We start from the raw sequence: 23,286 nt of genomic DNA, 5'->3' as shown, positions 1-23,286 counted from the left end.
TGACGAACTATTGGTTGTTTCCACTTTTTGCCTATTATGAATAATGCTGCTGTGAAGACTCATGTGCAAGTCTTATTTATTTATTTATTTATTTTTGAGACAGAGTCTCACTCTGTTGCCCAGGCTAGAATGCCATGGCATCAGCCTAACTCACAGCAACCTCAAACTGCTGGGCTCAAGCAATCATTCTGCCTCAGCCTCCCGAGTAGCTGGGACTACAGGCATGAGCCACCATGTCTGGCTAATTTTTTCTATATATTTTTAGTTGTCCATATAATTTCTTTTATTTTTTAGTAGAGACGGGGTCTCCCTCTTGCTCAGACTGGTCTCGAACTACTGACCTCGAGCAATCCTCCCACCTTGGCCTCCCAGAGTGCTAGGATTACAGGCGTGAGCCACCGCGCCCGGCCTTCAATTTATCTTGGGTAGAAATCTAAGTGTTAATTGCTGGGTCATAAGATAAATTTATGTTTAAGTTTTTTAAGAAACCTCAGCTGAATATTTTTATAGATAAAAGATAAGCTGATTTTAAAATTTATGTGAAAGGGAGAATAAACTAGAATAGCTATAAAAAATGTTTAAAACAAAAATGAATTGGGGGAATCACCCTGCTTGACTTTTTTCTCTTCTTTTCTTTTTTTTTTTTTTTTTTTTTTGAGACAGAGTCTCACTCTGTTGCCCTGGCTAGAGTGAGTGCCGTGGTGTCAGCCTAGCTCACAGCAACCTCAAACTCCTGGGCTCAAGCTATCCTACTGCCTCAGCCTCCCGAGTAGCTGGGACTACAGGCATGTACCACCATGCCCAGCTAATTTTTCTATATATATATTTTTAGCTGTCCATATAATTTCTTTCTGATTTTAGTAGAGACGTGGGTCTCGCTCTTGCTCAGGCTGGTCTCGAACTCCTGAGCTCAAACGATCCACCCACCTTGGCCTCCCAGAGTGCTAGAATTACAGACGTGAGCCACCACGCCTGGCCTACTTGACTTTTTTAAAGCTATGATAAAATATATACAACATAAAATTTACCATTTTAAGTGTAGTTTAGTGGCTTAATACATTAAATACATAATACATTGCTGTGCAACTATCACCACTATTTATCTCCAGAACATTTTCAAGTTCCCAAACTATAGCTGTCCCCATTCCTCCCTGTCCCCAGCTACTATTATAGTAACCGCCATTCCACTTTCTGTCTGTATGGACTTGACTATTCCAGGTACCTCATATAAGTGGAATCATACAATATTTGTCCTTTTATTTCCATTTATTTCATTTAGTATAATGTCTTCAGAGTTTATCCATTTTGTAGCAAGCATTAGAATTTCATTCCTTTTTAAGGCTGAATAATATTACACACCACACTGTTCTCCAGTCATCTGTTGATGGACATTTGGTTTTTTTCTACCTTTAGCTAGTGTGAATAATGCTGCAGTGAACACTGGTGTACAAATATCTCTTCAAAATCCTGCTTTCAGTTTTTTGAAAATTGAAATGGAATTGCTGGATCATATGGTTGAGTGTTAAATTTTTTTTGAGGAACTGTTTTCTATAGCAGCTTCACCATTTTACATTGATATCAACAGTGTACAAGAAGTCCAGTTTCTCTACATCCTTGCCTATGCTTATTTTCTGTTTGTATTTTTTATATAATAGCAATCCTAAGGGGTATGAAGTGGTATCTAATTCTGGTTTTAATTTGCATTTCCCCATATTAGTGATGTTGAGCATCTTTTCATGTGCTTATTGGCCATTTATATATCTTCTTTGGAGAAAAGTCTATTCAAGCCCTTTGCCCATTTTTGAATCAGGTTTTTTTGTTGTGGTTATTGAGTCTCAGGACCTTATATATTTGGGATACCAATGATTTATCAGATAAATAATTTGCAAATGTCTGTGGGTTATCTGTTCATTCTTTTGATAGTGTCTTTGGATGCATAAAAGGTTTTAATTTTGATATAGTCCAATTCAGCTATTTCTTTTTTAAAAAACAGCCTTATTTAAAAAATACTCATTTAAAGTGTACAATCCAATGGTTTTAAGTATATTCACAGAGTTGGGCAACCATCACCACAATCAATTTCAGAACATTTTCATCATCCACCTCCATAACCATTAGCAGTCATCCCCAATTTGTCTGCCTGTCACCCCCACCTATCCTCTCCCTCCCACCCCCGGCCCCAGGCAATCATCCATTTACTTTCTGTCTCTATGTATTTGCATATGCTGGGCTTTCCCTCCCCATCTACCTGTAAATATGTCTCCATTGACCAACACTTCCCTAACCTTTCCCCTGCTGCCCCGCCCCCCCAACCACCTCTGGTTACCACTATTCTACTGTCCTTCTATGAGAGCAGCTTTTTTAGATTCCACATATGGTGATATCATGCAATATTTGTCCTGTGCCTGGCTTATTTCACTTATTATAATGCCTTCCAGGTTCATCCATGTTGTCTCAGATGACAGGATTTTGTTCTTTTTTGTTGGATAGTATTCCTCTGTGTGTGTGTGTGTGTGTGTGTGTGTGTATAAAATGTCTTCTTTATCCATTCATCTGTTGATGGACAGCTAGGTTGATTCTGTGTCTTGGCTATTGTGAATAATGCTGCATTAAACGTGAGAATGCAGGTATCTCTTGACATACTGATTTCATTTCCTTTGGCTACATACCTAGTAGTGGGATTGCTGGATCATATGATAGATCTGTTTTTAATATTTTGAGGAACCTCCAATACTGTTTCCCATAATGGCTGTACTAATTTATATTCCCACCAACAGTGTGTAAGTGTTCCCTTACACAAGTTCACCAACATTTGTTATCTTTTGTCTTTTCGATAATAGCCATTCTAACAAGTGTGAGATGATAACTCATTGTGGTTTTTATTTAAATTTTCCTGGTGATTACTGATGTTAAGCATATTTTCATATACCTATTGGCCATTTGTATGTCTTGTTTTGAGAAATGTCCATTTGGGCTATTTGTTTTCTTGCTATTGAGTTGAGTTCCTTGCAAATATTGGATATTAACTTCTTATTAGATGTATAGTTTGCAAATATTTTCTTCCATTCTGCAGGTTGTCTTTTCATTCTGTCGATTATTTCCTTTGCTGTATAGAACCTTTTTAGTTTGATATAAATCTTTATTTGTCTATTTTTTCTCTTGTTGCCTTTGCTTTTGAGGCCACATCCAAAAAAAAATCATTGCACAGACCAGTGTCATGGAGCTTTTTCCCTATGTTTTCTTCTAGTACTTTCAGAGCTTCAGGTCTTACATTTAAGTCTTTTTTTTTTATTTTTTGAGAGAAAAATATCACTTGGTCGCCCCAGGTAGAGTACAGTGGTGTCATCATAGCTCACAGCAACCCCAAACTCCTGAGCTCAAGCAATCCTCCTGCCTCAGCTTCCCAAGTAGCTGGGACTACATGCCTGTGCCATGATGCCTGGCTCATTTTTCTATTTTTAGTAGAGACGGGTCTTGCTCTTGCTCAGGCTGGTCCTGAGCTCAAGCAATCCTCCTGCCTTGGCCTCCCAGAGTGCTAAGATTACAGGCATATATTTAAGTCTTTAATCTGTCTTGAGTTTATTTTTTATATGTTGAGAGATAAGGATCTGATTTTCTCTTCTGTATGCTGATATCCAGTTTTCCCAACACCATTTATTGAAGAGACTCTCCTGTCCCCATTGCGTGTTCTTGGCACCTTTGTTGAAAATCAGTCGGTTGTAAATGCATGGGTTCATTTCTGGATTCTTTGTACTGTTCCGTTGGTCTATGGGTCTGTTTTGATGCCAGTACTTGCTGTTTTTATTATTGTAACCGAGAGCTTTGTAGTATGTTTTGAAATCAGGTAGTGTGATATCTCCAGCCTTGCTCTTTTTGCTGAAGATAGTTTTGGCTATTCAGGATCCTTTGTGGTTCCATGCAAATTTTAGGATTGTTTTTTTCTATTTCTGTGAAGAATGTCATGGGTATTTTGATAGTAATTATGCTGAATCTGTACATTGCTTTGGGTAGTATTTATTATTTCTTTTGTTACCAGTGTTTTTGGGGTCATATCCAAGAAATTGTTGCCAAATCCAGTGTCATGAAGTTTTTATCATATTTTTCTTCTAAGAGTTTTATATAGTTTAAGCTTTTATGTTTAGACTGAGCAATATTAAGTTAACTTTTGTATATGGTATAATCCAACTTAATTCTTTTGTGTGTGTATATCCAGTTTTACCAATATTATTTGTTGAAAAAACTTTTTTTTTTTTTCCATTGAATGGTCTTGACACCATTGTTGAAAATCATTTGACCATATATTTGAGGGTTCCTTACATGGCTTTTTATTCTATTTTATTGGTCAGTATGTCTCTTTTTATGCCAGTGCCATACAATTTTGATTACTGTAGCTTTATAGTAAGTTTAGAAATCAGGAAGTGTGAAAATTCTAACTTTGTTATTCTTCTTTGTTGTTATTTTTTCTCTTTATGTCTTTTATCTGGAGGAAGAGTAGCCACAGTGTGGGACTTAAACACAGAAGCTCTGGCCTATTTCAGATTAATAAGATTTTAAAGCATTCCAGGGACAAGATTTGCATGTGTATGGATTTTTTTGCATTAAAGGCCGCTTAGAACATGGTCTCAAGAAAATAGGGGTGTGTTTTTTACCTCTGTATTAGTTTTAAGCCTGGTGTGCATTTGCATTTGTGTTCAGCAGAAACTCACAGAGCATTCATTTCCTGGTTGCTCTCCCATCCTACTTTGTCATGGCTGCCTCTCTGTGCATGGCTGTGGGAACAGGAATGATGGGCATTGAACTGTGGCTTCCAGAATTTTTAGTTGAGAATAGGACAGATGTACAGTGATAGCTACTATGACCTTGAAACCAGCATATTTGTGATTTGTATTTATATGCTAGGTACTCCATTAGCCAAACTTTGTCATGCCCTGTTCTTTGCTTTCCCCCAGCACATGGAGGGAGTCTGCTTCACAGAGGAGAAAAACTGACACCCAGAAAGCAGTGGGTTCCATCTTGGAACCTGATTCCAGAGCCAGAATTTTGCGCTTAGAGCCTGTGTGGTCACTCCTTATACTCAGGTTGTCCTGACCAGGATGGTGGGGATGCCTGTTGATGTATCCTTGAAGATGCTCGCAGAAGGAGGTGTGCTTTGCTCTGAAGAACCATGCAGCCCCCAGTCAGAAGTGGTGGGGAGGATCTACGTTATATGTGAATCCCTGCCCAAAGCTCGACTTTCTCAAACCATTCCTAGGAGGACCAGTCTCCACAAAATCATTGAATTTTCAAATCACCTGGACTCTTGACTCATTGGGTTGGCTGCCCCCAGAGGTCATTGGGTAACTAAGTGTGTTAAATTGAGCAGCCTTGTGCGTGTGCACGAGACTTTCACAGGCCCTGGAGCCAGCCTTGTTCTGTGCTGGAGACCACACCGATAAGGTTTTGTACACACCAGTCGTGTTTCCTGGTTTGTTTTGATGGCAGGGCGTGGGGGTGGTAGCGGTGGTGTATTAGTCAGGGCTCTCCAGAGAAGCAGAACCAGTAGGGTGTGTGTGTATATACATAGAGAGAGAGAGGTTTATTTTAAGGAATTGACTCACACAGTTGTGGAGGCTGGCATATCCGAAATTTGCGGGGCAGGCCAGCAGGCAGGAGACCCGGCAAGAGCTGATGTTGCAGCTTGAGTCCGAAGGTGATCTGGAAGCAACACCCTTTCTTTCTTCAGGGTGGTCCGTCTTTCCTCTCATGGACTTTAGCTGATTGGGTGAGGCCCATCCAGACTATGGAGAGTAATCTGCTTCTTTCAGTCTCCTGGTGTAAGTGTTACTCCCATCTGAAAAATACCTTCACAGCAACACCTAGACTGGCGTTTGACCAAAAGCCGGGTGCCATGGCCTAGCCAAGTTGACACATAAAAGCAACTACCACAGGGAGTAATTTTTATTTTGTATTTTAATAATTTGCGTTTTAGAGCATTACTTCCTCCTGCAAAGATTGGCTGAGCGCGCACTGTGCAGTAAGCCCCGTGCAGAGGGTAGAAGGTGGGGTTCCTGGCCTTTGGAGCTGCCTGCTGACCCAAGAGACCCAACCCTGCCAGCCTGCCCTCCTCCAGGACACACTCTGGTCACCAGTGCCTCTGTCAGACCTTGCACACAAGCTGTGAGAAGCTATGAGAGGCTGTGAGAGGCCACACGTCCACCACAGGTGGACAGAGCTGGGTGGCCCTCTGAGGTCCGAGGCAGCTGCTGCAGGGGCGTGACTTTCTGCCCAGCACTTTTTGGCCTGCACTTCTGTGCCACGCTGGCAGATAGTTGTGCCGAGAGTCCAGGGTGTATCACTTACATTTCAGACACACATTTCAGGCTTACCTCACAGGTCATGTGGAATGGGTCGTGGTCCTGTGACGGGCATTCAGGAAGCATATGGAGCTCCCAGTTCCCCTATTCTATCCCAGACCAGGCAGGAGGGCAGATGTGCTGCCTCGTTGCCTCTGGGCTGTGGCTTAGCCGGGCCCGGCATGCTGGGGTGGTGGGTGGCCCTGTGGGCCTCTGGCAGAGTGTGTCAGGACGCAGCCTGGTGCACATCTTCCCTGCACACTCTGCGTGCAAGTGCAAGTGTGCTTGAGTTCTTCCTTTTCACGTGTATCAGGTACATTCCTGCAAAGTTAGCCAAGATTGTGTATCCGAAAGTCAGCCCCGCGCATCAGGGGCTTTGTGATTAGAGAGGTCCCAGAGCGCACTCCCAGCGCACAGCCCCTGCCGGCTCTTGCAGGGGATGCCACCATTGCCTTAGCTGCAGGAGGACATGCACACCTGAGCCAAGTCACCCGTCCTAAGCCCCTCAGCCCGTAGGGCTCAGCCGGGGCCTGTCAGGCCATTTTCACTCCAAGATTTATAAATCTCTCCCCTTGCCCTGAGACCCCAGCCACGTACCAGAGCCAATGCTTCCAAGTACCTCAGGTTGTTTGGAAAAGTTTAAATAAATTATATCTACTTATTTGGTATTTCCCCTTTCATCTTTTCCCCACAAAAAAGAAAAGTGGAGGTGATTTTGAGAAACAGCATTTTACCTCCCAGTCATTTCCCGGGGCTGGCCTCACCTCAGCGTCTCTGAGCATGTGCTGCGGTCTGTTTTAAGTGGAAAGAGTGTTCTAGCATGCGGGGTCTATCAGAAAGGGTGTGCAGTAGATAATAGTTTTAAACGGATGCCATCAAGATTAGGAGGCCACATAACAAGCTCTATTTGCCTGTTGTGATTGTCTTGTACTGGCTGTTATGAGAACCCCCCACCCCCACACACTTAGAGTGACTAATTGTAGTGTGTGCAGATCCTTAGTGGAGAAATCTTCAGGATGGTGTTGCTTTTTCAGGGTCCTGGGGCTGCCAGAGCGTGTGTCCCCCTTCATCCCCGGCAGGAACAGACCCTTGGGGGCCTCGTATATTAGTGTGCTAGGGCTGTCTGTACAAGGTACCAGAGACTAGGTGGCTTAAACCACAGAAATGTATTTTCTCACATTTCTGGAGGCTGGCGGTCCAAGATCATGCCGTCAGCAGGGTTGGTTCCTTCTGAGGCCTCTCTTTTTGACTTGTAGGTGGCCGTCTTCTTCCCGTCTTCACATGGTCTCCCTCTCCGTGTGTGTCTGTGTCCTAATCTCCTCTTCTTATAAGGACTGGTTCATATTGGATTCCGGCCCACCCTAACGGCCTTATTTGAACTGCGTTACCTCTGTAAAGAACCTATCTCCAAATATGGAGGCATTATGAGGTACTGGCATCAGGGCTGCAACACATGGGTTTTGAAGGGACACAATTCAGCCCGTAACAGTTTGCTTAGCTAGAACACAGTCTTGTCATTATGACTGTGATCCCCTGGGCCAGACCCTTACGACCCTTGGGGCTGTGGGTTCCTGCTGCTCCCTGAAGACACCAGGACCTTGGGAGGAGGCTGGGGCTAGACGTGTTGGCTACTAGGAAGCTGAATTCTTCATCCTTGTCAGGTGAAAGTACAGATGCTCCACTGTTTTCTTCTCTCATTCCAAGGGATTACAGTCATACATTGCTTAACGGGGATACGTTCTGAGAAATGCCTCACTGGTGATTTTGTCATTGTGTTAACATCATAGAGTGTACTTACATACACCTGGATGGCACAGCCTACCACACACCTAAGGCTACAAACCTGCACTGCATGGTACTGTACTGAATACTAATGCAATGGTGAGTGTGTATGTATCTCAACATACCTAAACATAGAAAGGTGCAATAAAAATGCGGTACACAAGATAAAAAGAAATGGCACACTTGTATAGGGCAGCTCCATAACAAGCTTATGGGACCATTGTATATGTGGTCTTTTGATTGAAATGTCATTATGTGGTGCATAGCTAGGCAGTCGACGCTCAGTATACTGCATGGATTGGTTCCAACCTCCTGCATATATCAAAATCCAGGCATGCTTAAGTCCTGAAGTCAGCTCTGCAGAACGCAGGTACTCGAAAACTTGGCCCTCCACGTACTCGTTTGCACATCCCACACGTATTGTATTTTCGTTCTGAGTTTGGCTGAAAAAAATCCAAGTGTAAGTGGACTGTTGCAGTTCAAACGCGTGTGGTTAAAGGGTCAGTTGCATACGGTGCACCCCACATTGGAGACCACTGCCCTAACAGTTTCTCAGAGTGCGCCCCAGAGACTCCTCCTTTATCACAGCGGGTGGGAGGGTGTTAAAAATGCTGGTGCACAGCGCATCCCCTCCACCCGTTAGGAATAGTCCAGGAATCAGCATTTGCACCAAGCCACGTGGTGATTTTCGGCTGTGCTTAGTAGAAGCCAGTGCCTATCCCAGCTCCCTGAGGACCCATGAATCAGAACTAGGGGGGCTGAGCAGGAAGGTGTCTCTATCCAGGTCACCATCAGCCTGGCCGTCCCCCAGGGGTCAGCCCGGGAGGAGCCCTGTGTGAGGTCTCCCAACTCAGGATTTTATGGTCCTCCGAATAACGTACTCAACTTTACTAGCTTTGTAGTAGCCTGAAAACATTTGTTTGCGGAAAAACTCTTACCTCTTGAAAACTTTTTAATTACCATTGGACAAAAGATATAGACAATGAAAACTAGCCAAGAAAGGATTTAAGAGTCTGCCTGACCTCGGGGACCCTCAGGTTTGCAGGCAGAGCCACCAGCTGCGGCCCCACCGCAGGGCAAGGGAGTGTCTGCACATTCAGGCTCAGCCTGAAACCTGGGCTCTGACACGTATGTATAGTAGGCTGTTAGTTGTGGGAAATTCCAGAACGTACGGAGGCACAGACAAAAGTGCAGGGAACCCTAAACAGTGATTTCGTTTCAACCATAACCTCCCTGCACACTGCTGCGCTGTAGTGAAGCAGATCCCAGGAAAAGCATTTCGCCTGGTTCACAGATACTTCAGGATGCACCACTGAGAGAGAGAGTTCTTTTAAAAACATAAAGGGTGTTAAGAGTTTTGCAGCTTTTTTAATGGAAATGGTTTTATTTCTTAAAGATCTTTCATTATTTTCCATAGCTGGTTTCCTTGAAATACTAAAGATCTGGATGTGTAAAATTATTAAGTAATTGAAGATAAAAATTTGGGGTATATTTTTCAAACAAAGCCCAACACTTGTGTGGTATCTATATCTTTATATATATTTATTAATATATTATACACACATACACATAAACAAAATGAAATATTATTCAGCCTTTAGAAAGAAGGAAATTCTGTCATTTGTGACAACATGGATAACCTAGAAGACACAGCAAATGAAATGAGCCAGCCACAGAAAGACAAATACTGCATGATCTCATTTCTTACGTGGAATCTAAAAAATTCGGACTCACAGAAGCAGAGAGTACAATGGTGGTTGCTGGGGTTGGGGGAGGCTGGATTGGGGAGAGGTGAGTCAAAGGTACAGAATTTCAGTTAGAAGGAATAGGTTCAGGAGATGTTTTGTACAACATGGTGACTGTGGTTAATAATTGTGTATTATATACTTGGAAATTGCTAAGAGGAGATTTTATGTATTCTCACCACCAATAAATGATAAGTATGTGGTGAAGTAGATTAGCTTGGTTTAACCATTTCACAAGATATACATATATGAAAATATCACATTGTATGTAGTAAAATATAATTTTTATGTCACCTGTACCTTAATTTTTTAAAATGTTAAAAAAATTGCCCATTGATAGTTTCTGTCTCAGAATAAATAAGTTTGGCCCATTCACAACAAACAGACAAAAACCAGTTCTTTTGCACGGGTCTGAGCATTCTGATTGTGACACTAAAAGGTTTACTCATGGGGTAGACTGCGCTGGAAGGCCCTCCTACAAGCTGTCTCCATGAATCCGTGTTCCCTGGGCCCCTTTCACTGCTGGAGTGTCGGAAGCTTTCTTCCCAGGAGTGCAGGACTCCAGCCAGGCAAAACCTTCCTCAGGGCAGATGGGATTTTCAGGGCAGTTGCGTTGGTTGATAAGATGCATTTTACCCTGTGGTGGATGCCGCCATCCAACCTGCCGTGAGGGTCAACTAAAACACTCTTTAGTTCAAGGAATTATGGCAAATCTGTTTAAATTCCTTTTCTCTTCTGTTCACAAAAAGTTTTCAGGGGCATATTTCATTTTCACTCCTTTTAAATAATTTCAAACTTTGGCCAGGTGTAGTGGCTCACGCCTATAATCCTGGCACTCTGGGAGGCCGAGGTGAGAGGATTGCTTGAGCTAAGGAGTTTGAGACCTACTTGAGCAAGAGACCCCGTATCTACTAAAAATAGAAAAATTAGCCAGGCTGATGGCCCACCCCTGTAGTACCAGCTACTCAGAAGGCTGTGGCAGGAGGATCCCTTGAACCCAGGAGTTTAAGGTTGCTGTGAGCTATGATGCCTCCACTGCACTCTACCCAGGGCCACACAGTGAGACTCTGTCTCAAAAGAAAACACCCATAAATAAATAAATAAATAATTTGAACCTTACAAAACATTGCAAAAATAAAAATAGTATTGATACAAAGAACACACACATAATCAAAAGGTTTCTTCATCAATTAGAGGCCCTTTATCTCTAAACACCTCAGTATCTATCTCCTAAGAATAAGGATATTCTCTTACATGCCACAGGACAGTTATCGGCTTCCATCTCTTTTTATTTTTAAACGTTTTTTTTTTTTTTAACGATAGGATCTCACTCTGTCACCCAGGCTAGAGTGCAGTGGTGTGATCATAGCTCATTATAATGTGGAACTCCTGGGCATAAGTGGTCCTCCTGCCTCAGCCTCCCAAGTAGCTGTGGTCCTTTTTTGAAAAAGTTTGCTGAGTCTTGCCCTAGCGAATGTATTGCACATGTCATCATTAAACAACCAATTAAGTTGAGAGTGGGTTATGGTCTAAGAATTATTATGTACCTGAGGTCCAATTAAAAATTCCTACCATCAATCAGTTTATTGAACTTTTTACTGATCTCAATATTACTTTTAAATTCTCTGAGATCACCTGTTGCCTTAAATAATATATTTTGGCTTCTGATAGTTGTGACAGCAATTTGCAGAAACTGGAACTAAGATTAGAAACTTCTTGCTTCCCTGGGCCTGAGGAGGCAGAGTTCTTCCTACTTGGTAAATTTAGAAGTGAAAGAGGAAATTCCAAAGGGAAAGGCTGAAAAAGTTTGATATGGTAAAGAGTTAAAATTTAGGTTTCAAAGAAAATAGTAAGTGAAATGAAAAGACAAGTAGCTTGACCTGGAAAAAAAGTTTTGAAGAAACTTTCACAAAGTTTTAATATCTTTAATTCATTAGCATAGTAAGTGCATATGTAAATTGATAGATAAAATAACAAAATTTCAAAGGATTAAAAAAAAAATAAAACAGGCAAACAACCCAAGATGACAAGTCACAAAAAAAGAACAACAAACTGGTTACTGCATAGATGTATGTTTAATCTCAATGACAATAAAGGAAATGCAAATTAAAAGAACATTTAGATGCTGTTTCACTTATTAAATTGTAAGAACGCAAGTGACCTCTGGGTACTGTGGGGAAGTGCCATGCTGGTGGCAGACTCTGCTTAAGGCCCTGCTGGAGGGCACCTGGCCCGAATCCACTTGTGGCTTTAAAAAGACAGTTGTAGGACCTAAAGGAACCTCCCGGGATGCGCTGCTAGGACAGTCGTCTGAAAGCACACATGAACTTTCCTGCCCAGAGCTGGTAGTGGTGGTTTTTTCTCTAGTGCAGGTCACCCTGAAGTTGCCTGCCATGGGCCCTGGATTGGTGGCATTTCCTTCTTTAGGTGTTCTGGACATGCAAGTGCTGTAATGGTGGAGAAGATTCTCGTGACCTCAGTGAAAGAACAGCTCTCTGCTTCTGTTGCATCGATGGACAACTAAATGGCCTGGGACATCCTTTCCTACAGTTCTCGTGACGATGGGAAGGAACTGACTGTAAGATCAGGATCCTGGTTTACCTGAGAAGGCCTCCTCCTCTAAGTCCCATCCTCTTGGTTCACCATGATTGGGGGGATATGTTGTGGTGCCTCCTACTTACATAGTTGGTGCCTTTGCAGGGAAGCCTTCTGTGAGGTCCTGGGGACACCTGAGAGCACAGGTCAGCCAAGATGGGGCACCCCAGGCACAGGCCACTCTGTTCTGCTCTGTGGGAACTGTGAGGTCTCTTGGCGCATGTGGAGGAAGCTGGTGAGGCTGGTGCTGATGTTTCCAGCTTGACAGTGGGGCCCTTGGTAGAGATTGGGGAGTAGTGTGGATGGTGGCCAAGGTCATGGGCTTAACCTTGGCCTGGATGCAGTGGAGGAGCTTGGACAACACTGGTTGGAGTCTGGCCCAGAACCAAGGATGGTCTGAGGCCCTTGTGGGTGCACTTGGAGCACGAGGAGGGCTAGGCTGCACCAGGCCATGCCTAGACCAGCTAGATGGCGATCCAGGGGGCCAGGTCCTTACTAGGTGAAGGGAAGGACCAGGAGAGAAGAAAGGGCACCTCTGGTGGTGTGTGGTATCAGGAGAAGACAGATCTGGCAGCCACTGTGTGGCCTTTGATCACTGTCTTGCAGCTTCCCCTGGAGAGCCGAAGAGGCTGGCCGGGAGAGGCAGACACCAGGGACTCGATTGCCCAGGGGCTGTCCGTCAGCTGCTCTCTGTAGGATCCAGCAGATCCATGGTCTGTCAGGGATGTGTAATAAGGTGGGGACAAGGTGGGCGTCAGGCAGCTCCTTCCCTTTCAAGCAGCAGGAATCGGAGAAGGTTGAGAACCTCCAGCCAAAATGACCGGCAGTGGAGTTACTCTGCCAAGTGCCCGAGGTAGTGCCTGGCACACAACTGAACGCGTGGCCTCCTGAGTGAAGCAGTCAGTGTTGCTTGGGCCACTGCGCCGTGGCCGCGGGGGACCCTGTGCTGCCCTGCCAGGCTCAGCTTCTGCATCTGTGAATGGGGAAGCACCCACGGTCTAGTCTGGAGGTTGGTAGCACCCCCTCCGGTGTAACTGCCCTCCCAGACACCACCCTGGTAGGTCTGTTCTATCAGAAAGAATAAATTGAGTCAGAAATACCATTGTTTTCCTTTTATGTCTCTTAAACGTGCACTGGATCTTGTGTGAAAGATAAAGGAATGTCACAGTCACTGAGAAACGTTCCGTAATGAGTAAATCATGCTGTCTGTTTGGATCCCCGATCTTGGAGAAAAACAGCCCCTGCCATCGATGAGAAGCCCACCAAATCCAGGTGTTTGTCACGTGGGGCAGCAGGTCAGATTCTCGGCGTTTGTTTATCTGATTGCCTGGCAAGTTCGGCGAGGGGGCCAGGGGGCCGAGTTTGGCATTTTCATTTTCCGGAGGGACCCGCCTGGGGCTGTGGGAAGGGCAAGCACACAGCACGGCGCCTCCGCCTGGGCCTAGGCTCGCGGGAGCCTAGGGAGGTCGTTGGCAGTTACATGAGGGATTGAGACTTTATTCTGTGGAATACTGGATCCCCATTCTCTACCTTTTACTGATTTTTTAATTTTAGCATCAGAATAATTTTTTCATGCAAATCCAGGGAAGGGTTCCAGTATATAAAATAGATAAAAGCAGAACGGCTCTTCTTTGCTGTTGTGAGGCACCCCGGGGTTCCGTGGAGCATGGTTTGAAAACTATAGCTGTAGGTAGAGAAAGCCAGTGACGATGCAGCAGGAGAGAGATATGAAGAGTAGCAGAGGTGCGTGCAGGCCTGGAGGGGTCCAGATTGGTCAGGGGTGGTCAGCTGTATGAGGCAGTGGCAGGAAGCCAGGGGAGGGGGACACTCTGGAGGCTACGAGACCACTCAGCCTGGGGAGCACCCCCGAGGCAGCTAGACCGCAGCCGCAGGGACTGCAGACCAAGGTGAGGGGCAGAGTCTGTGTGGCACGTGGACATTTTACTCTTGAACACTCAAGGTCCCTTGGCATGCTCATTTCAGACTTCTACACCTCACTGTTGTGATTTTCAAACTTGGTTTTGTTTCCCTGTTGATCAGGTAGTTCTTTTGAATTGGTTTTGAGTGGCTGCTTTCGATTGAGAATGGAATTTGAAATTTTTATGCATTAAAAATACTGAATTTCTTCAGTAGTAAAGCTGGGCTAGAAAATGTTATTTTGGGCTTTAAGTATGCATTTTTTGCCTAGCTGGTCACAGCAGCCCATCTCCACGCTGCGCCCTGCCGTCAGCCCTGCTTAATCTGGGGAAAACCAGCTGGCGTCCATGCTGGCGCTGTCGCCTGCTTGGCGACACGGACGAGCACATTCTTTCAGCAAGTGGGAGAGAAAGGAACAATTCAATAGAATATGCATTTCTTCCTGAGATGATTTATTTCACTTGTGAGCAGATTGCACAAAAGTATTGGAAGTTTCTACTTTTCTGGGAAGTGCTGTTATTTGCATATAGAAGAGGAAGAAAATCAGCTCACTTCTTGCACATGTTCACAGAAACGTTTCATAGTTTATCTCTGTTTATGTTGTATAGTTGGACAAGTGAAATACTTTCAGGTTGTAAAATGAAACAGTGACTCCTTTGAAAATGCTGGAAAGACCCACTTTCTAGCAAAGCATTCCTCTCCACCCCTGCCACGCTGACTCGTAGTTCGCCTCTGACTCACGGGCCGACTGTGTCTGCCATGGGCGCTGGCTCCTGCGTGGGCACAAACGCCTTCAGTTCTGCATTTGCGGGACTGTGGCTTCACCATGTTTTGCAACCTTGGTGTTGAGCTGCCTTGGCAGTTTCTATTTTAACAGCTACAGAGACTACTCCTTTCAGGCCCTGTGAAAAGCTCTTTCTTTGACCTTGGGTGGGAAAAGAAATATGTCTCGAAAATGTATACGTTAATCTGGTAAAATACAGCCCCACAGTGGCTAAGGGCTGGCTGGAGTGGCCAGTGCAGGCTGTCCCTGTGTGTGTGGCCACCGCTCCACTGTGCGCTCGCTGGCCAGACCTCATGGGTGTGGGGCACCAAGGCCCCATCAGCCTGGACCAGGCCTGGGCCCAGTGGAAGCAGACGTGTTCACACTGCACTCTCGGGGGGCCACAGTGGGGCCTTCTGGGTGGTGTGGCCCGCTCGTGCCCCTTGTTCACCAGGGCCTCCTTCCCGACCACCTGCCCCTGCACCTCCCCTGACATACCCGTGTCTGAAGGCACCTGTCTCGTTTGGCCCCTTTGTTCTGTCTGGCTTTCCGATGGGAGAGCCCGTGTTCTCCTAGGGATGCTGGCTTAGTGAAGACACACTCACACTCTCAAACACACAAACTCTTTTTTCCTCTTTCCCTTTTATCGCTTGGCACCGCCCCTGCTACCGGGTTGCAGGTCAGTCTCGCCGCTCTAGTTTTCATTTGTTTTTGCAGCCTCAGTGTTCTCTTTTCTTTTTCAGGACTGTGCTGAGTTGTGCTGGGACTGGTGTTATTACCCCTTAACTGCCGTCTGAACGTGAGTGGCTTCTCCTCCTTCCCGCGTGCTGCCCAGAGACGGGGAAAGTGATAGAATCATAGTGATGTTTTTAAAAAGTTCTGTTATTCACCGTTCTTTGTTTGGAAGCATATGATGACCATTAGGTTTCGCAGAAATCATCTTCCTTTTCCTTGGATGCTCACTGTATGGAGAAGTGTGGGTGTGGCCCCTTAGGTGGTGGGCTCCCTGAGGGGCAGTCCAGGGCATGCACATGCTGTCGCTCCGGCCCCTCAGGGAGGGACTGTGGAGTGCTGCGCTCCCTGAGGGCTGGCCTTGGCATGTGGACTGGGGGGGGGGGGCCCGGGGCTGTTTTCTAGTTTGGTGTAAGCACTCTCTCTTGTCCTTTGTTGCACTTGGCCAAGTTTTTCGTGGGTGTCCACTCTCCCCACCCCTCACCTGCCTGTGCTTCCCTACTGCCCTCCAGCATCCTCATGGCTCGGCCAGGGTCAGCAGGGCATGGGCAAGCCCCTTGTCACCTGTCACCCATCCCCAGCCACCTGCCCACCTGTGCCCCGGTGCTCTGCCTCTGGTTCCAGCTCTGTTGCCTCCCTCCTGCCCCTCAGGCCCGAGCTGGTCTCCCAGCACCTGCACGTGCGCTTGTAAGAGTCACCTTATTGACCTCTTTGCCTGTTCAGCCTTGACCCCCTTCGAGCAGACACATAGCACTCAGTGCTGGGTGAGTGTGGCTCTCATCCTTGCTCTGTGGCTGTGGGCCCTGGGGCAGCTGGTGACCTCGCTGAGCCACGCTCTGATCGTTTGCCAGTGTGTCAGGATGACCCCCACCTCAAGATGGCTGGGGGTACGTCTTTCTGAGAATATGTCTGGGTGACACTGCGGGGTGGTCAGTGACATATGGAAGGAAGGAGGGAGGTCGGAGCTGTGGCGTGTCCAGCATGCCCAGTGGGCACTGTCTCCCAGTGCGTGACTGTGAGACATTCCGCCTGGCAAGGGAACCTCGGCCTCCTGCCCACTGGGGTCCCCTGACACCCTCCTGGGGTCCCCATCAGGCAGAGTGAGGCATGAGCATGGCATGACGTACTTACTGAGCTCAGATGGCCTTTCACAGACGAGTGGTTGTAGCTCACCCTGTGCAAGCCGCGCAGCTGCCCAGAGCAGAGGTAGCCGCCCCGCCAAGGAGATACGCCGAGATTGACTCAGGGACGCTTGAAATATCGCTTGAAGAGCAGCAAAATGAGATCAGTATGCCTTCCTTTGAAATCTTTATTTTTAAGAACTCTTGGCCGGGCGCGGTGGCTCACGCCTGTAATCCTAGCACTCTGGGAGGCCGAGGCGGGTGGATTGCTCAAGGTCAGGAGTTCGAGACCAGCCTGAGCGAGACCCCGTCTCTACTAAAAATAGAAAGACATTATATGGACAACTAAAAATCTATATAGAAAAAATTAGCCGGGCATAGTGGCGCATGCCTGTAGTCCCAGCTACTCGGGAGGCTGAGGCAGTAGGATCGCTTAAGCCCAGGAGTCTGAGGTTGCTGTGAGCTAAGCTGACGCCACGGCACTCACTCTAGCCTGGGCAACAAAGTGAGACTCTTTTTTTTTTTTTTTTTTTTTTTGAGACAGAGTCTCACTCTGTTGCCCGGGCTAGATTGAGTGCCGTGGCTTCAGCCTAGCTCACAGCAACCTCAAACTCCTGGGCTCAAGCGATCCTCCTGCCTCAGCCCCCCGAGTAGCTGGGACTACAGGCATGCACCACCATGCCCGGCTAATTTTTTGTATATATATATTTTAGTTGTCCATATAATTTCTTTCTATTTTTAGTAGAGACGGGGTCTCACTCTTGCTCAGGCTGGTCTCGAACTCCTGACCTCGAGCGATCCACCCGCCTCGGCCTCCCAGAGTGCTAGGATTACAGGCGTGAGCCACCGCGCCCGGCCTAAAGTGAGACTCTGTCTCAACAAAAACAAAAAACAAAAAAAAAAAAAAAAAAAAAAAAGAACTCTTAAATTTACAAAATAAATGAATTGATGTCTCCTCAAAACAGCAGTTCCCCTAACATATTTAAATTCGTTTTTATGACTTGACAAGCTATAGGATTTGTAAATAAACTTGAGGGTTGGAAGCTGCTGCTGATAGCACGTCAGTTAAGGAAGAAAAAACGTCTCTTCACGTTGTTAAAGGACATGAACTGAGGGTGAGCATGTTATTTTCGGGTACATTCACCGTCTGGGGAGGCTGGGGGCACGTGCAGACTGAAAGTGTCGAACGCTAGCAGCTGGCTTTTGTTTTGCTCCAGCGGTTTGCTTTTTCTGCATTGAGCATGTATTGTTTTCATGATCAGCAAAATCTCCCAGCCTGTGTTGGGTTTTAGCAGCCAGGCAGCACGAAGGCATCCGGACCCTGCCTGGGCGACTCTGCTCAGCCTGTCCTTGGCTCTCCGTAGTCGGCTAGGGCTGGTGTAACAGAACCCCACAGATCAGGCAGAAATTTGTTTTCTCACAGTGCTGGAGGCTGGAAGTCTGAGATCACAGTGTCGGCAGGGTTGGTTTCTCCTGAGGCCTCTGTCCTTGGCTTGTGGATGGCCACCTTCTCTCTGTGTCTTCGCTCTGTGCCTGCCCACGCATTGCCCCCCTCTGACCAGGAGCCAAGTGCTAGACATGTATGTACGTGTCCACGTGAGCTGAGACAGTGGAGACAGAAGCATGATCCTGTTGTTAAACTCTAGTTGGTAGCGCCATTCGGGTGGTTCGAGTGCCGTTACAAACTTCAGATACAGTGGAGGCCCTGCCCAGGGGCTGCTGACACTGGCTGTGAGGTGACCGGGCCAGACAAGGTGCCCCTGCCTGGGAACTTGGACTTCGTGGTGGGGCTGGTGCAGCATGAGCAGGGGCCAGGGGGAGACCAGAGGCCTCATGGGTGCTGATGCCAGGTGGATCCTGGTGGGTGACATGGCATACATGGGAGGACTCGGGGCAGGAGGAGGGGCCTAAAAGATCTGGGTTGGGGGTGGCTGGAGGCGGTCACAGTGTGTGTAGACTGTATTCCCCAGCAGTGGGGTGCCGACAGCCAGGGCAGGGTGTGCTGGCAGCAGTGATGGATGGAACATAGTAAATGGACTTCAGAGAAATTCTGGAGGTGGAACTGTGAGGTGTCGGAGAGCAAGATGTGACAGAGATGCCGAGACTTGGATTCAGAGCTGATTATTCCAAGTTCACTTAACAGGGCTGAGGCAGAGGCCGCGATGTGCACGTGAGGAAGATGTGCAGCTAGAGAGGCCTCGGAAGCCAGCAGGGCCCGAGCTGTGTGCGTGTGTGTGACAGCCACTCGCTGTCACACGCCAAGGTGTGTGTTGGAGCGGCTTTTGTGACTGAAAAAGTTGAAACATGAAAATTCAAAGAATGGGAAAGAACAGCAGTTTGCCACCGCCGGGCCTTGGCCAGCAGTGCCACGTCGCGCGGGATGACGAGATGCTGAGAAAGAATGCGGAGCCACCCGACAGGTTGTACGGGAGCTGGAGCCGTCTGCAGCTGACGGAACAGTTTGTATCACCGTGTCTTGTTTTTGTAGGGGATGGCGGGCTTATGGATGACAATTTGTCTTTTTCCTTTTCCATATTTTCTCATTTATCTGTAATAAATGTTGCTGGGTTTTTTTTTTTTTTGCTGTCAATTTTTTTATTGTGGTAAAATAGCCATAACATGAAATTGACCCCATCTTAGTCACTTACGTGTGTGGTTCAGTGCAGCCATCGCCACCATCCGTGTCGGAGCTCTCCCACCGTCCCCCGCTGAAACTCTGCACCCGTCCGACGCTGACTCCCGACTCCCCTCCTCAGGCCCTGGTATCCGCTGTTCCACTTTCTGTCTCTACGAATTTCACACTTACGAACCTCATATAAATGGAATCATGTAGAATTTGTCTTTTTGTGACTGGCTTATTCCCCTCAGCATAATGTGCCAGAATTTACTTCCTTTTTAAGGCTAATATTCCATTGTATGGATAGACCACATAAATATGGCTATTTTTATACAAAGAAGTCTGTAAACCCTGATTGGGAATAAGCTGAGCATTTGGCATTTTTCCTTTGGTGTGACCCCGTGTGTCATCCACATGAGTCACAGCTGATACGCAGCAGTTCTGTGCCCATCTGTGGTGCTCTTCCACCTCCACCCCCACGCCACTGGTCGTCTTGGCCGCTCCTGGGTGGGGGTGGGGGTGGGGGAGAAGGAGGGCCCCCGCGGGTGCTGTGTGGAAGGTGGAGCTATTGGTCACGTGGGCTGTGTGGCTCCCCGGGGTGCTTGACCAACGCAGGGCCTGGCTTAGGCCACAGAAAGGGCAGACAGCGGGACTCTGGGCTGGAGCCACGGGACACCACCTGTCCTGGGGTAGCCTGGCCCCCTGGCAGGCGGTGACAGCTTTGAGGTGCCTGTGGGTACACTGAGGCCAGGGCTGCCCACGCTGGCTGTGCAGGGTAGTGGCTGAGGGCTGCTTTGTGCTCCCGCTGTTCTGCGCTTCTCCTTTGTTACATGTGTGGAACAGGAAGTTGTGATGATAGAGGGAAGTTAATGATGGAAGAAGAAAAGCCATCTTCCTTGTTTTGAAGAGTTTCTGCTACATTTTAAATTCATAGTTAGAAACATTCAGAACAACCTTCTGCTGTTGGTGGGAGGCGGGTGCTGTAAATGTCAGTGAGGTCCATCTGGCTGTCTGGCCTAGTGTTGAGTGCCTCTGCGTTCTTGCCGATTTCCTGTCAGTTACTGAGAGCATTGCTGCCATCTCAGACTGCCACTGTGGATTTGCCTACAGTAGCCCCCCTCTGTGGGCGTGCCTTCCAGGACCCCCAGTGGATGCCTGAAACCTCCCACAGTACTGAACCCTACATATATGGTTTTTTCCCTATGCATACATACCTTTGATAAAGTTTAATATATAAATTAGACACAGTAAGAAATTAACAATAACTAATAATAAAATAGGACATGCTTATTAACTTTTCACAGTCTTCCCAGAATCTGTCTACTTTTCACTACTTCTAGTGGAAAGTAGAAATCTTACCACCATGCAGGTTTGCCTTCCCCTTTCATGTTATAGTTGTTTTATATCAACGTAATTTATACACTTGTATATATTAGGTTGGTGCAGAAGTAATTGCAGTTTTGATCATGAATTTTAAATCATAACTAGGCTCAAACACATCTTTATTAATCAAAATAGGAACCATTACAATCAATACATTTTTGCCAATGAGAAATAAGTTTATTTATTCCTATAGTGTAAAAATCCATGCTTCGGGATTCAACAAACTCTTGGAAAGCATTTTCTGCATACTGCTGGTTATAGAAGCGTTTTCCCTGCAAAAAGTTGTCAAGATGGTTGAAGAAGTGGTAGTCTGTTGGTTGGCAAGAGGTCAGGTGAATATGGCGGATGAGGCAAAACTTCATAGCCCAATTCGTTCAACTTCTGAAGCCTTGGTTGTGCAATGTGCAGTCCGGCCTTGTCGTGGAGAAGAATTGGGCCCTTTCTGTTGACCAATGCCAGATGCAGGTATTGCAGTTTTCGGTGCATCTCATTGATTTGCTGGGCATACTCCTCAGATGCAATGGTTTTGCCAGGATTTGGAAAGCCGTAGTGGATAAGACTGGCAGCAGACCAGCAAACAGTGACCATGACCTTTTTTTGGTGCAAGTTTGGCTTTGGGAAGTGCTTTGGAGCTGCTTCTTGGTCCAACCACTGAGCTGGTCATCACGGGTTGCCATAGAAAAATCCACTTTTCATCACACATCAGAATCTGATGGAGAAATGGTTCATTGTTGTTACGTACACTAAGAGAAGATGACACTTCAAAGTGACGATTTTTTTGATTTTCAGTCAGTGCATGAGGCACCCACTTACCGAGCTTTTTCACCTTTCCAATTTGCTTCAAATGCCCAATGACCGTAGAATGATCAACATTGAGTTCTTTGGCAACTTCTTGCGTAGTTGTAAGAGAATCAGCTTCGACGACTGCTTTCAATTGGTCGTTGTCAACTTCTGATGGCCGGCCACTGCACTCCTCCTCTTTAAGGCTCTTGTGTCCTTTGCAAAAGTTCTTGAACCACCATTGCACTGTATGTTCGTTAGCAGTTCCTGGGCCAAATGTGTTGTTGATGTTACGAGTTGTCTCTGCTGCTTTATGACCCATTTTGAACTTGAATAAGAAAATTGCTCGAATTTGCTTTTTGTCTAACATCATTTCCATAGTCTAAAATAAATATAAAATAAAAAGCAAGTAAAAAGTCATTAGCAAAAAACCATAAAGTGAGAAATATGCATTAAAATGATGTATAACATAACCACATTCATTTAAGAATGTATTCCGATATCAAATGGCAAATTTCAACAATGCTAATACTGCGATTACTTTTGTACCAAACTAATATCTATCTATATTATTTTTTCTTTCTTAAAATTTCAAAATATTTGGGGGGTACAAATGTTTTTGTTACATGGGTACCTTTTATAATGCTTAGGTCAGGGCTGTTAGTGTGCCCCTTACCTGAATATTGTTCATTGTATCAATACTTGCAAGGGGCCAGGCGTGGTGGCTCACGCCTGTAATCCCAGCACTCTGGGAGGCAGAGGCGGGAGGATCACTTGAGGCTAGGAGTTCAAAACCAGCCTGAGCAAGAGCAAGACCCGGTCTCTACTAAAAATAGAAAAAATTAGCTGGGCAACTAAAATTAGAAACAAAAAATGAGCCGGGTGTGGTGGCAAGTACCTATAGTCCCAATTACTTGGGAGGCTGAGGCAGGAGGATCGCTTGGGCCCAGGAGTTTGAGGTTGCTATGAGCTGGGCTGACCCCACAGCATTCTAGCCTGGGAGACAGAGCCAGACTCTTTCTAAAAAAAAAAAAAACCAAAGCTTGTTAGGTTTTTGCTACTTCCCTCCTCCCCCTCCCCCTTCTTGAGTTCCAGTGACTTTTTATTTACTTCCCTCTGTGCACTTGTGTGCCTATCGGTTAGTTCCAGTTTATTAGAGAATACATGTGGTGTTTGTTTTTCCATTCTTGAGCTACTTCACTTAGGATAATGGTCTCCACTTCCATCCAAATTGCTGCAAAAGACATTAATTCATTTCTTTTCATGGTTTATAAATATTTATAATTATATATATCATATACTTACATAATTTACATTTATATTCACTGAAAACCCCATCAGACATTATTATAATTTTTGCTTTCAACCACCAGACAATTCTTAGTGTCGCAGGGGAAAGATTCTGTCTGTTCACTTGGTGTCTACCCCTCTCTTGCTTTTGCTTCATGGTTCATGGCCCGAGCTTCTGCATCTTCCCTTTGGTCTGAGGAACTTCCTCTAGCCTGTGTCTCTGCATCCT

The 23,286-nt window shown here is 46.0% G+C and overlaps 1 protein-coding gene and 1 pseudogene across 1 annotated transcript in view; one reads left to right on the top strand and one right to left on the bottom strand.

The window, feature by feature from the left end:
* Window positions 1-23,286, top strand: part of CYFIP1 (cytoplasmic FMR1 interacting protein 1) — a 90,535-nt gene that overhangs the window by 4,968 nt on the left and 62,281 nt on the right.
* LOC138381539 (histone-lysine N-methyltransferase SETMAR-like) lies at window positions 21,110-22,146 on the bottom strand (annotated as a pseudogene).

Source organism: Eulemur rufifrons, chromosome 3 (assembly GCF_041146395.1).
Source record: "Eulemur rufifrons isolate Redbay chromosome 3, OSU_ERuf_1, whole genome shotgun sequence".
NCBI classification, from domain to species: Eukaryota; Metazoa; Chordata; class Mammalia; order Primates; family Lemuridae; genus Eulemur; species Eulemur rufifrons.
The sequence above is the reverse complement of the archived record's forward strand: the minus strand, read 5'-3'. Positions and strand labels throughout refer to the sequence as shown.